Here is a 15,018-nt window from a genome sequence, read left to right as displayed (position 1 = left end):
GAAGTAAGAAACCAAACCAAACCCCTATCTCTATCCTTAATGATACCGATCAGGTTTGCATTCTTGTGATCTACCAAGGCATCCTAGTGACAGGGGTTAATCGTAACAGGATTTCACAGGGATCTTCTATGTTTAGTGCTTAAGGGTAGTAGCTATAACTTCCGACGAATACATGTTAATTGACAATGAGGAAAGGATAGAACATGATACATTAGTTACCATCACAACAAAACCAAACCCCTAGAGCTCTTCTCAAATCAAGTAAAACTCCCTCTCTCTCTCGCCGGTTCTCACATCTACTTCCCAAGTTTTTTTCTTCTCAAGAAACAGTTCACTTACAACCATCGGTAGTTTAGCTAATTCTACGTGAACAATCACTAGTGCTTATAACCAGTTCTCGTGGGATCGATAATCTTTTATTACTGACGACATATCCGTGCACTTGCGGTAGCGTAACAAGTTTTTAGCGCCGTTGCTGGGGACTGCGCCTATAACATTAGTGATAATCATATTGGATTAGACTAGACCTTGTTTTTCTTTATTTCACTTTACTTTCTGCATCTTTATTAAGAATATATATATATATATATATATATGAACTCTTTCTTTTATTTTGCACTTGGATTATTCAATATCTTATTTTTTTGCATGCGAAGAGCTAATCTTTTAGGAAAACATTTGCCGTTTGATTCAGAAATTGATAGAACTTTCTTGAGGAGAAGAAACTTGCAAAAACTCCAAGCAGAATAAGAAACCTTTAGAAATGGCTGACAAGCTTTTGAAGGACTACGCAACACCTTATGCACGAGGGCTTCGGTCTAGCATCACCCGACCACCAATTGAAGCTAACAATTTTGAAATCAAGCCTGCAGTGATCCACATGGTTCATCAAAATCAATTTGGAGGAGGACCGCACGATGATCCCAATCATCACTTGGAGCTTTTCTACGAGATCTGGAGTACTATGAAAGTGAACGGGGTCCCTCCAGAAACATTAAGGTTACTTCTTTTTGGATTTTCCCTAAAAGACAGAGCCAAGTAGTGGCTTAATTCTTTACCAGCAAACAACATTACATCTTGGGAGCAGTGTGAGCAGAAATTTCTGGATAAATTTTACCTGCCAAGTAAAACTGCACACTTGAGGAATTTAATTGCAAGCTTCAAACATGCAGACTTAGAATCGTTATTCGAAGCATGGGACAGATTCAAGAGTATGCTGAGACAGTGCCCCCATCATGGCCTCGAGAAGTGGTTGGTGCTGTTGGGATGTATACTATAAGCCTAGCTTTTGTATGAACATCTGTTTTGAACTATTTTGAAATGAGAATCACTTTGGTCAAATGTTTACATTTTATATTTATATATATATGTTAATACGGTTGTCCATTTAATTTATATTGTAGATAGCATGGTGTGTGGTGACACACAGAAGATCATGTTATTGGTTCCTTATAAATTATAAATAGTAGCTCACAACCAAGATAGATTGGGACAAACCATTGGAACGGTTGTAGTGTAATTTGGTATTAGTCTGTCTTGACTATAAAATTATACTAGTATACTATGTGTGTATATTGAGCAGGACCATTTGAGGTTGTTTGATTTATACTGACTATATAAAAGAATAGAACCTCTGTTATTATGGATGTGCGCCCTCTTAATCTCTATATAATAACAAGCACATATACTTAGTATTTATTTCTTTAACTTATCAATGAGTGAGATTTATTCGTTAAATCAATAGGCCCGATGAGTTGGAAAATAGTACTATTTATATGGTATATTGTTATTATAGAAGGAATCTGTGTCCTAATTATTTAGGCTGATGATGTCCCCTTGAGGAGCTCATAAGAATTATCATGTAAGCCCTGCAGGTGCACTTAGTCCAGCATGATAATAAAGTTGAGTAGTACTACTCTTGGAATTAGATGTTAATTAATTGAGTTATCAGTAACTCATTTAATTAACGGGCATACAATATCTTAAACATAGGGAGTTTAACGTACTCATAATAAGAAGGAGCCCATATTATAATATGAGATTGGTGTGGTGGTTCAATAATAACCCTTTAGTGGTATGAGTTCTTATTGATGGACTTGGGTTGGGTGTTCGAGCCGAACACAGGAAGCCCAAGCCCATCAGGAGGCTTAAACCAATTCCTCCTCTAGGTCCCTGTTATAGCCTCTATATAAACCCTCGCATCCACACATCCTTAACTTAGTTTGGTTTAACATAACTTGATTTAGTTTAACTTAACATAGTTTGGTTTAATTTTATTAGGTTTGGTTTAACTTGGTTTTAGTTTTGGTTTTTCTCTACCTTCCTAGGGCTAGCGACAAGCTTATAAAAGGAGTAGGTGATGCCCCCCAAAACCTAATTTTTCCACAATCCTCTTCCCTCCTTGAGGTCAGCGCCCCTCTTCCCTTTCTAGGGTCGGCGACACAACTCTCTTCTCCTCCTTGTGGCCGGCGCCACCTCCACCTAGGGTTGGCACCACCTCCACCAAGGGTTGGCACCCCTTTCTCCTTACCTAGGGCCTACGATCTCCTCCACCTTGCTAAGGGTCAACGGCCCCTCTACTCCTTGGTGGGCGGTGGCTTGGAGAAGAGGAAGAAAAAGAGAAGGTGCCCCATCTTAGAGCTCCTTTTGTGGCCGGCGGTTTGGAAACAAAGAAGAGAAGAAGGGTGGTTTGGTCTTGGTAGATCGTCGCCCACATGACATCCAAGAAGATGAGAGAAATACGGTAGAAGATCAAGAGGTCTTTAGCTATAAAGGAAAGGTACAACTAGTTCTTTAATTCCGCTACGTAATTAGTTTGGTTTTCTTTGTATCGATTTTGAATACCAACATAAGAGGCCAGCGATCTTGTACTTCGATCAAATTATGCTTTGATCCCTCATGAACTTGCTTGATTGATCAATCACATGTCTGATTGAACATGCAGGTTGCTAGGAAAAGTTCTATACTTGTACAATTTTTGTACAGGGAAATTTAAACAGAACGGAATTCTAGCGCCTTCAGCTGCTACAACATCGGGGTAGCTGATACACCATTATAGCTGCTACCCCATAGTAGATTCTATAATGTGGACCTCACGTCCACTATTCATGAGCTTGATCATAACTCATAAGTCCAATTTAATTTACCACATCAAGATTGGAGAACAGATTTAAGAAATAAAATAGGGATAATAATACAAAAATGATTTTATTAGGTAGTTTAAAAGATTGGAGAATAGATTCAAGTACATTTTTAACATCTACCCCATAGATTAATCAAACCATCTGTTGGTCTTTGGTACATTAAACTCTCAGCATACACAGTGTAGCAGTTAGTCGGCAATAATTGCTACATGTTGCAATAGCTACTCGGGAGTAGCTGCTACACGGTGTAGCAGCTAGTGCCGACTAGCTGCTATAATGTGCACTAGTCAGCTTGACAATACACTTATATATGTTATACAATGAATTAACTTTGCTCATGACGACCTAGTCATGTCCGGTCCCAAGCCCGGATAAAGGAGGAGGGTTGCATTAGGTTGCCAGTTTGCATTAAAAATATGATAAATATTCAATGAATGGATCCATTAAACTATTGTGCTAATGCTAGGTTATTCCCCAGAAGGAACGTGTTGCAGGATTCGACTGTAACGTCTTGGTAAGGACACTATATCTCCAGAACTCGGGTATAGTGTTAAATATGCAAGAGTTTGCATTGTAGAGTTTGACTGTAATGTATCGGTAAGGACCACTACATCTCCATGAAAACTTGAGTGTAGTGTTAAATAAGCAAGAGTTTTCATACCATAAGTTGAATAAGAATAAATATAATAAGAAAACTAATAATCTAATATTTGGAACATGGAGCATAGGAACTCTCACTAGTAAATCAATGAAAGTAGTAGATACGATGATTAGGAGAAGAATTAGTATTTATGTGTACAAGAGACAAAATGGGTAGGCAAAAAGGCAAAACTGATAGAGAACTCAAGTTTTAAGTTATGATATATAAGAAAGAGTAAAGAAAGAAACAGAGTGGGTATTATTGTAAATATTTCATTAAATGATGAAGTTGAAGGAGTAGTTAGAAAAGAGGATAAAATTATAACCCTTAAGATAATAGTAGTAAAAAAAACTATAAACATAATTAGTTTATATGCACAGCAAATAGGATTAGATGAAACTGCCAAATAAAGGTTTTGAGATGACTTAGATGGAATATTATAAAATATATAAGATACGGTAAATTAAATAATAAGTGTTATTAGAGAAATAACCTTATTAGAATTTTTTAGAATTTTTTTGGGATTTAAATGAAATCTGCATGACACGTTTAAGGGAATGACTCGATTAGGCTCAGAGAAAGCCTGTTACCATTTATGTGGGGTTGATTGAGGAATTAACTTGGATTAAGTTCATTAAACCCTAGGTATAAAGGTATTGCTACAGTGCTTAACCTTCCGATTTTCTCTCCCCCAAATCTTGATTCCCCTCTTTCGCGTGCCCTAACCTCCACCTCTCCCTCTCGTGTATTCCACTGTCGCCTCTCATCGCCGACCTATACTTGACACCATTGTTCCTCCTCCGGCCATGAGCGATGGTGCAGATCTCTATGTGCGTCATCGTCCCTTCAATTGTGTCGAGCACCTGAGCCGGCAATGAGGGTAGGACGATGGTTTTCCAAGCTCTTTCCCGATCCATTGCCCTACTCGCGTCGCTACCACCATGTGTTGACCGCCGACGCAACCCTTCATCTAGGCAAGCAGCCAATGCCAGGGTCCTTTCTTCTCCCTCTCGATTCCCTCCTCCATCGTCGACGCCGCAGACCTAGCCATTGCCACCCATTCATATGAGGCTAGCCGGTGATGCCACAACGTTACAGTTGTGGGAGGTGACGTCACTGGTTGTTTCGAGAATCATATATCTCTTCTCACCACCGATCTAATTTGTCGAATGTCGCCGATCCTCTATTCTGACCACCTTGGTAGTCCACGATTGAGGTCTTGTGCTTCTGCCAACAACAACAACCTTTATCTTCCAACCTCTTATCTCCTTGCTAGTCGAGAAGACAAACCACAGCAATTCCCTGGCTCCACTGCTTCGTGGAAGCTGTTCCGGCCACTGGTAGGAGGTTATCTTAGTCTTGTGCACGACCAACATCGCTTCGATCACAAACCAGGGGTTGTTAGCACTCTAGAGGTGGTCTCCTTGTTCATTCTTGTGATTCTGGCCATTATGGCTCCGACCACCATTGTTTATCGGCATTCCTTGCTCCATTTATCTTCTTCGACTGTGTATCTCTTCTAGCCATAAGCTACCAAAAGCTACCATTAATTTGGTGAGTAGTAGGGATGCATTTTGGCTAAAACTAATCTAATTAATAGAATGGATTAACTATAGTTGATTGATGATTTAGATGATCTAATTAGGGTTTCTAATTGGATTTCGAGTTAGGTTAGCTTTTTGGGTGCATGATAGGATTTTTAATCTGTACTGTGTTACAAGACTTTGATTAGAGACGAGCATGTTGACGTGGAAGTTTTCCGACACGAGATACATATTAAAGACAAGTACTTCTTTCTTGGCTTCTATGATTCTTTGAACTTAGTGCATAGGTTATCTTATGGATTAGGTTGCTTTATCTTGACTCTACTCATATTGTATCTACGTTTAATACTTATATGCTTGATCTTTGAGATGATCTGTTTATTATCTATATAGTCTCATCCTTAGTTATTCTTACTCTGTAGTGTACACACGTGTATGGTGTGTACTATAAGAGTTATCATGCTTATTATGCATTATTAGTATGCGCACGTGTATAGGTATTGCTACTTATTGTAGATGTTGTTGGTAGACACATGTTGGATCTTTTTATGCATATTAGTGTATGTGATTGATGGATCATGATTCTAGATCTATCATGTGTTGTGTATGCATACATGTCAGGTGAGTATTATTGGAGGTATCTTATCGATTATACCTTTATTGTTATGTGTACATATGCCCATCATGTTTAGTTGGAAGTATCTTGATGATTATACCTATGTTATGAGTGTACACATGTTTATTGTGTGTACAGGTGGTTGGTGAGTAGTATTGGAGGTATCCTGTCAATTATACCTATGTTGTGGTGTGTGCACACGTGTTTATTGTGTACTATTGGAGGTATCTAGTTGATTATACCTATGTAGAGTGTCCACACATGTCAGCTGTGTATTATTAGAGGTATCATATTGATTATACCTGCGTAGTGTGTGCACACGTGTCTGGTGTGTACTATTGGAGGATCATAATGATTATATTATATCGATGTTGAGGGAGTTGTTTCATTAATGATCATTGTATCGGTATCATGGATATTTATATCATATTCATCGTTGCACTATATGCATGCTGACAACCATTGCTCCTTAGTGGTATGAGCTAGTTTGACGACCATTACTCCTTTTCGGAATGAGCTAGCTTGACGACCATTGCTTCCATGTAATATGAGTTAGTTTGACGACCATTGCTCCCTTGCGGTATGAGCTAGTTTGATGACCATTGCTTTGTTTCGATACGAGCTAGTTTGACGACCATTGCTCCCATGTGGTATAAGCTATTTTAATGACCATTGCTCCCATGTGTTATGAGCTAGTTTGATGACCATTGCTCCCTTGTAGTCGGAGTCAGTTGACAATGATTGTTATACATCTGGATCTGCATGTCTCCAATCGACCAGGGCTCCCTCCCATTGTAGAGTGAGGTAAGAGCCAGTCGACGGTGAGTGTTGTATATTGGGCTGCCCAAAGTGATCTATGGTAGAGTGATCTTGCGCAGTCTATAGCTAGATAGCTACTTTTTGTCGGCCTAATGTGATTTGTGGTAGAGTGATCTCACGCAGATAGGGACCCTGACATTTCAGACTATCCACAGTGATCTGTGGTAGAGTGATCTTGTGCAGTCCCTAGCTAGATAGGTAGATGTCTTGGTCATTTGTATTTCTTGTGGTGGAGCGTAGCTCCCATATATGATGGTTTTCTTATAGTTTTATTCTCAGGTTATTATACCCTGGACTGCCCACAGTGATCTATGGTAGAGTGATCTCATGTAGCCTCTAGCTAGATAACTACTTCTTGTCTGCTCACAGTGATCTATGGTAGAATGATCTCGCACAAACAGGGACCTTGACATTTTGGACTATCCACAGTGATCTGTGGTAGAGTGATCTCGCGCAGTCCCTAGCTAGATAACTAGATGTCTTGATTACTTGCAGATTATTTATGGTGGAGCATTGCTCCCACATACTGTGGATTGTTTGTGGTAGCGTTGCTCCCACATACGATAGATTGCTTATGGTGGAGCGTTGCTCCCACATATGACATATTCTTGTGATGGAGCGATGTTCTCACATTTAATGATCTATTACTGTTTATCATACATGGTTATACTGCCATATATATTGCCCAGGTGTTATAAGTAGATTTGTTGCTGATCCCTAGTGAGTAACTGATCATTATACTATTTGTGTTAGACTGGTATGGGTATATATATTTGTTATGTCATATATATATGGTCATGTTCTTATTTCTCTATTAAGATTGTATATCTTTGATCGTCTTACACTTTCATCCATGCATTGCCATGTTCTTATTACCCGTCGAGTGATCCGCACTCACCACCCCTTGTACTAGTTTTTCTTTCTCCAGAGAGCAGATAGAGGATTTATGAAGTTGCTTGGAGGATTCTAGCTACCAGTCCTATGTCACATCTGAGATAAGCTTTCCATGCTATTTCATATTACGTTATTGGTACTTTGTATTTGGATTTGGTATTATGTTATATTATTTTGTATATAGTTTTGAACCTTGTGACTACTTTTATTCGGTTTGGGGTTTATTGTGGTGTTAGTCATGTCATGCAGTCAGTCTATTATGTTGTGTTATTTTTATATTTTGCTTATATCTTCCGTTGTGTTTTGTTTTAGTCACGTGGGCTATTTATCAACTGCATGATTGTGTTTACTTCCAGTTATATGGGTTGTTTATCAACTGCGTTGTTGTGTTTACTTCCAGTCGTATGGGATATTGGTAGCTTGTGAGTAGCTTTGTGGCATTGTATACATGTTGCATTTGTGACTGCTACAGAGGAGGTGCTGTCCGATTTTTGTTGGACAACCTTACCCTCGGAGCTGACAAAATATTCTGCCAAATGAAATGATTTTAATAGAAGGTGATCTAAATGGGCATGTCAGAGTGAAAAATGAGGAATATGAGAGAGTACATGGGGGTTATAAGTTTGGAATGAGAAATGAGGAAGAGAAAACTATATTAGATTTTGCAATAGCATATGACCTTATAGCTAATACATTTTTTAAGAGAAAAAAGGAACACTTAGTCACATTCAAAAGTGGAAATAATAAATCATAAATTGACTTTCTTATGGTTAAGAAGAAGGATAGAAATATTTGTAAAGATTGCAAAGTCATCCCTGGAGAAAGCTTAACTACCTAATATAGGTTAGTAGTGTTAGATATATGCCTCAAGCATAATATCAATAAAAAGAAAATATATACGACTCCTAGAATTAAGTGGTAGAAGTTAAAGGATAGAAAACAAAATATATTCAAGGAGAAGTTAGGAGTACAAACATTAGGTGAAATATATGATGATTTTAATATAATATGGAAAAAGATGGTATCAAAGTTGAAAATAGTAACTGAGAGTGTACTCGGTGAGTTGAAGAGACATGCACCACTAAATAAGGAATCTTAATGTTGGAATGGAAAAGTACAAGAGAAAGTGAAGAAAAAATAGATGTCGTGACCGCAAGGGCACAATTGTCATCAAGTAATAAAATTTATAAAGTCGATCCCATAAGGATTGAAGTTTAAATGCTAGTTGATTCTACACTTCGAATTTAGGTAGATAAAATCGATAGATATTTGTTTTGAGATTTTTATACTAAAATGTGAAAGTAAAGAAAGTATTTGAGGAAGTCCTTAGTTCAGAAGATGTTCTAAGTCAAAGGTTTCATTGTAATGGTGGATGTCATGCTACGAATTGGCCCGTTCCTAGTCCTCTGCTTGTATGTTTGCAGGATAGTCTAAACATCTACCAAATTCTACCCCGCAATGGTATATCGAAGTGCTTCCCCTGCCAGTAACCAAGTATGATATTACGTGAAGAAGTAACTTAGAGAGTCCGTGTTTCAATAGAGTATCTCCTGTCACAAGGTCTCCCCCGGGTATACGTCTCTAGATTACGTAGGTCACTCGCGTAGCATATGATTAGGGGAAGCCCATTAGGTCAAGTGATAGACTTATCCATACATAGAATCGTCCTCCCTTAGGAGGTTGTGTTCCATATGAAGGATAGTTACCTTAGATGCTCAACTTCAAACAAGTATATATCCTAAGGTCATGCCGAGCTATATCGGAACGTACACTCAAAAGAAACAGCGAGTTATGCATCTGATCAATGAAAATTCAGGTTCACGCACAGTCCTGATATAGCCACACAACAATGTATCTAATTTAGAATTAAGATCTATACATATAGAAATAAAATCTAGATAGACAAATTCATGATCATAAGGGAATGCTTCTATGCAAGCATTTCATCAAATAAAACAAATGCATGAACCTGAATTTGTCTATCGAACAATTTCAATAATGAGCATGATCATTATTGAAATTTAACCTTGATGAATCAATTTAACTCTATCGAACAATTTCAATAATGAGCATGATCATAAATGGATTTAACTTAGCCTAAGAATAAGTCCTCCGTGCTCAGTGCAAAATGTGGCCTAAATCTCTCAAGTATCAATTCTAAATCTTAGTCAAGTCATCATCGAACCATCTTTTCTTATTATTCCTATCAGTAAACACTGCTTGATTCATCTTTCCTAACTCTACCCAAGGTTTAAAGAATGTGCTCGATAATAAGAGAAATCTAGTGTTCGTTTCTCCAGTAACCTAACTCGGTTTCAAAGGTGCAAACAACTAGTTTCTACTCATGACAACAAATTTTTCAATCCCTTAATTCATATATATTTTTTTATTTTTTATTGCACAATTGTAATAATGCAAATTTATGGGATTTTCATTTTTCCAAATAAGCTTTAATGTTTCAAACATCAATCTAATAGCCGAGATATAATTAATAAATCATCATGGGAATTCAAGTACTTATCAAGTCTAATGAATCATGACTAATTTCAGAACTTTAATTTCAACTATCAAAATAAGGCATAGTGTATAGTGATCCTTAAGCTAGACTAAAATTAAATCTTTTCAATGAATTCCGATTGCTCATGTACTGCTATTAAAGATAGAGAAAAGTATATCACCAAGCATACTAGCACTAACAACCTAACAACATGATTCTAAATAATAATTGTGCAAAAAATTTTGTTATCAAACAATTGCTATGCTCATTTTGTTCCATTAGAGATAGAAAAATAATAAATCACTAAATATACTAGCACTAGAAAGTGTAACTCATGGCCTCTAGATAATGATCATGCTAGAAGTTTACTCTCGGACAAGTTAGCAGTAATAGTGTGGGTAATGCAACTCAAAATGCCTTAAAAATTTTATTATGACCAAAATCTAAATTTTATTATCAAAATCTACACTATAACCCAACATATATGCATCTAAGTATGCATCCCTCTAGACTTAAACTTTTCATTATCCCAATGAAAATAAAGTCAAATATGAAAGAGAGTTAAGGTTAAAGGAGATACCAAATGAGACATGCCAAGTTAATGAGTCAATCAAGTTCTGAAATTGCTCCATTATCCTTAAGCCTCCTAAACAATGTATCCTGAAAAAGAAGTATGGACAAGAAAAAAACTAAGGGGTTGGGTTAAGAAAAGAGAAAAGAAAATAAATTAAAATAATAATAAGAAAGAAACTTGGGTTGTCTTCTAAGAAGTGCTTATTTTAGGTCCTAAGCTCGACCACCTTATTAGACTCATCGAAATCTCGCTCTTGGAGGGGTAAGATATTTCAACCCTCCTACCAAGGGTTCTTATTACGGAGAGAGCTTTTATAACAGGAGTTAAAAAAAATAAAGTATTGTTCTCTCCATCTTCGTCTTCTTAAAAGTTCTTTCAGGTGGTCAAAGACAGTTTAGAATGAGCTTCCAAATTTCAGCCCAAGAGAAACCTGTACATGCAAAAGAAAAACATACCTCCCACAAACATACGATATAATAAAGAACTAGAACCATATTAAATTTGACAAAACATAAATGAAAAAATGAATCACATCCTACAAAATCGATTATAGGTACTTCTATAAAATTTTCTAAAAGATCACTAGAAATACTAACCTTACATTGCTGAGAGGTACCTGAAACTGCTAAATAAGTGGGTGTGACTTCTTCTGAATCAATTGATAGTTCTAGCTCAGGGAGTATTGTAACTAAAGTTGGTGATTCTTGAGACCCTGCCATCTTGGAAGAAGTCCCTACACATTGATCCACAACATGTTCAATTTTTACAATTCTCATAGACTCAAAGGGTTGTGTGCACAAAGGAGGTGATTCTTGAGATACTGCTTCCAAAACATAGCTCCCTACACTTCCTTCCATGTCATTAATGTTGGGACCGATTATGAAGCTAGACGGGTGTGAATAGCTCGGCACTCTCGTCATGCTCTTCGTTGCTTGTTTCTTCAAGATATGCAGCGGAAATACAAAGAAACATACACAACAATGCTAACTCGAGGATTTACTTGGTATCCACCTCACAAGAGGTGACTAATCCAAGGATCCACACACTCACGCACCCTCCACTAATAAAACACTCCTTTTCGGTAACTACTGAAGGCGGAGAAGCCTTACAAGTTCACACTACAAGAAGAAAGAAAAGGGTACAAAATACAAGCAAGAGCTTACAAGTTTGCACAAGGAAACCCTAACCCTAACTTTCTTCTTCAGTTGTAGATCCGCCTATTGACTTGGAAAAACCTCCAAGAACCTTCAAGAACTGGCGATCTGAACTTTGTAGAGGAGCTGTGGAGTTGCTGTGAAGATCTGAAATGAAATCTGGAAGTTCTGCCGAAGGAATCGAACGCATGCAGCTAAATATGATGCCAACGGTCGGATCCCGATCGATTAGATTGCTCCCAATCGATCGAGGAGGCTTTGGATCGATTGGCTAATCGATCCAGAGCGCCTCTGTACTCTCAGGAATTGCCTAGATCGATCGGCTGATCGATCCAGGGCTTATCGCGCACAAACAGTAGGTCCCAATCGATCCACTAATCGATTGGGACCTCTGGATCGATCGCCTGATCGATCCAGAGGGATTCTATTCGCACGACACTTCTCCCCAATCGATCCACTGATCGATTGGGAGGATGCTTGTCACGGGGACTCACCTGATCGATCGGTCGATCGATTGGGCATGAGCCAATCGATCGGCTGATCGATCCAACTCTTGGTTTTTACCCAAAACCAATTCCCAAATCCCCCACACCAACATCTGGTCAACCATGACCTGTTGGTACATTGTGCCTAGCATCCGGTCACCCTTAACCTGCTAGAACTCGCTCACCAAGTGTCCGGTCAACCTTGACCCACTTGGACTTATCTTCACCAGGTGTCCGATCAACCTTGATCCACCTGGATTTCCCGTGCCAAGTATCCAGTCAATCCCTTTGACCTACTTGGACTTCTCAACACCAAATGTCCGATCATCCTTGATCCATCTGGATTTTCCTTGCCTGGCTTCACTCACCAGGACTTCCCTTTTGCCTAGCCTCACTCACTAGGACTTCATGTCTACCTGGCTTCACCCACCAGGACTTTCACCTGGCTTCACTCACCAGGATTTCTCTTCTGCCTAGCTTCACTCACTAGGACTTTCTCTTCTGCCTAGCTTCACTTGCTAGGACTTTCACCTGGCTCCACTCATCAGGATTTTTCTTCTGCCTAGCTTCACTCACTAGGACTTTCTCTTCTGCCTAGCTTCACTGACTAGGACTTTCACCTGGCTTCACTCACCAGGATTTTTCTTCTGCCTAGCTTCACTCACTAGGACTTTCACCTACCTTCACTCACTAGGATTTTCCAGTCAAGTATCCAGTCAACCTTGACCTACTTAACTCTCCTTCACAATCTTCCCACATCAACAATTGCACCTGCAATCTTCATGTGTTGTCTATATGTATTGTCAAACATCGAAATCCAAACATCAAGACTCGAGCTTAACTCAATTCAAGCTCAGTCAACTTGGTCAACCTTGACCTGGGGAATATTGCACCAACAATCTCTCCCTTTTTGATGTTTGACAATACCACATTTAAGTTAGGCTAATCCCATAGCCTCAACTCCCTTCATGCCACTAGGTAATGAAGACGTAAGTTAAACCCTACATTCTCCCCCTAAGAGGGCAAACTCCCTCTTAGATAATGAAGGCCTAACTTAAACTCTTTCATTCTCCCCCTATTGTCACACATCAAATCCCTACATGCCTCATCTTTGGGCACATAACAAAACAAACTCTCCTCCTAAAGAGTTACCCTACGTTGTTCACAACTTCACTCGTTGTTCACAACATAATAACGAAGATCCCATACCCTTCATTATTCTTAACGCCCATTCTTGAGCATATACCACTTGGTATATTCACTTGTTGCATACAACTTCACTCGTTGTCTGTACACACGATTCAAATGAAGGTCTCATACCCTTCATTATCATCAAATGCTTATTCATGAACATATATCACTAAACAATGAAGATATCCACTCTCTATTATAGTCAAATGCCCAACCTTGAGCATTCATGAAAGAAGGTTAACCACCTTCCAAGGTGTATGAAAATTAAAGTTTCATGTCCTTAAAGAGTAACTCCCCCTAAAGACATGGTCGTGACTTTTGTCATTGCACCAACAATGACTTGGAATCCCTAAAACTTTAGGAAACCCAAATTTAGAAGTTTTGAGGTTCATAAATTTAATAATGAAACCAAACCTCAACCTAACCTCTACTTAGTCTTCCTTAACCAAATCATCCTTATTTTCATCATGAAAACTCCCCCTAAATATATACATATGTGTTTTGAGGGGTTAGGAGTTGATTACCTAGACTAAGGATGGTCCAAAATGCTGAAATCAAGCTTTCCCAGCCAAAATCACCATCCCCAATCGATTAGAGTTGGGTCCCAATCGATTGAACCTGCTTGAATCGATCCACTGATCGATTCAGGAGGGCTGGATCGATCGGTGGATCGATCCAGGAAGCTTTTGTTTGCGAGAAGCTTGCTCTCAATCGATCGCCCGATCGATTGAGACCCTTCAATCGATCGGGTGATCAATTGAAGCTCTGAAAAAGCTGAAATTCAATTTCAGTTAATTTTAGAAACCCCTAGAAAAATCTACAAAATTCTAAAAATCATAAAAAATTGTGTAAACATTGTTTAGGGCATATATTATCATGGAAAAAATAGTTTTCTAAGAAAATACTTCATATTTTCAAAGATTGATACAAACTAGAAAACTTGTAAAAACTTTAGTGTTTTCTTCTAGTTTGTGCTTAACTCTTCAATGATGAGTACTATCAAAAGATAGTCTTCACCAAGGTTTTCCAAAACATCTTTGAAATCATTTTTAAAACCAATATCCAACCATGTTCCTTGGGCTCAATGCACATGACTTGTACATTAGCTTTCCCAATGATTGGAAAACACATAACTATGTTTTTGATAAACTTAAAACTCACGAGAATGCACTAAATCAACATCTTGAGTTTTGTTCATCATCCTAACATCTCACTTGTATTTAATGTGTACGAAACCACATAGAAGTCACCTTATAGTTTTTAGTGAGATGTAAATTTTTGATTTTGCCCTAATCTAGGGATCATGCATATCTATCTAGGCATTTTTGAGGTCATGAACATCCACTAAGGATGTTACTTGTTAATTAATGCCATTGATCCTTAATTGCAAGGAATTAAACATAATGCATGATGATGTTATGCCATACATCAAACATAAATAATTTTCAAAAGAAAATTTCC

The 15,018-nt window shown here is 38.2% G+C and overlaps 1 non-coding gene across 1 annotated transcript; it reads right to left on the bottom strand.

Moving 5' to 3' along the window:
• Positions 1-1,134: 1,134 nt before the first annotated feature.
• Positions 1,135-1,242, bottom strand: LOC121983520. Its single transcript, XR_006112566.1, has one exon. It is a non-coding gene; the product is annotated as a small nucleolar RNA R71 (small nucleolar RNA).
• Positions 1,243-15,018: the final 13,776 nt, after the last annotated feature.

This window comes from Zingiber officinale, chromosome 5A (genome assembly GCF_018446385.1).
Source record: "Zingiber officinale cultivar Zhangliang chromosome 5A, Zo_v1.1, whole genome shotgun sequence".
NCBI lineage: Eukaryota > Viridiplantae > Streptophyta > Magnoliopsida > Zingiberales > Zingiberaceae > Zingiber > Zingiber officinale.
The sequence above is the reverse complement of the archived record's forward strand: the minus strand, read 5'-3'. Positions and strand labels throughout refer to the sequence as shown.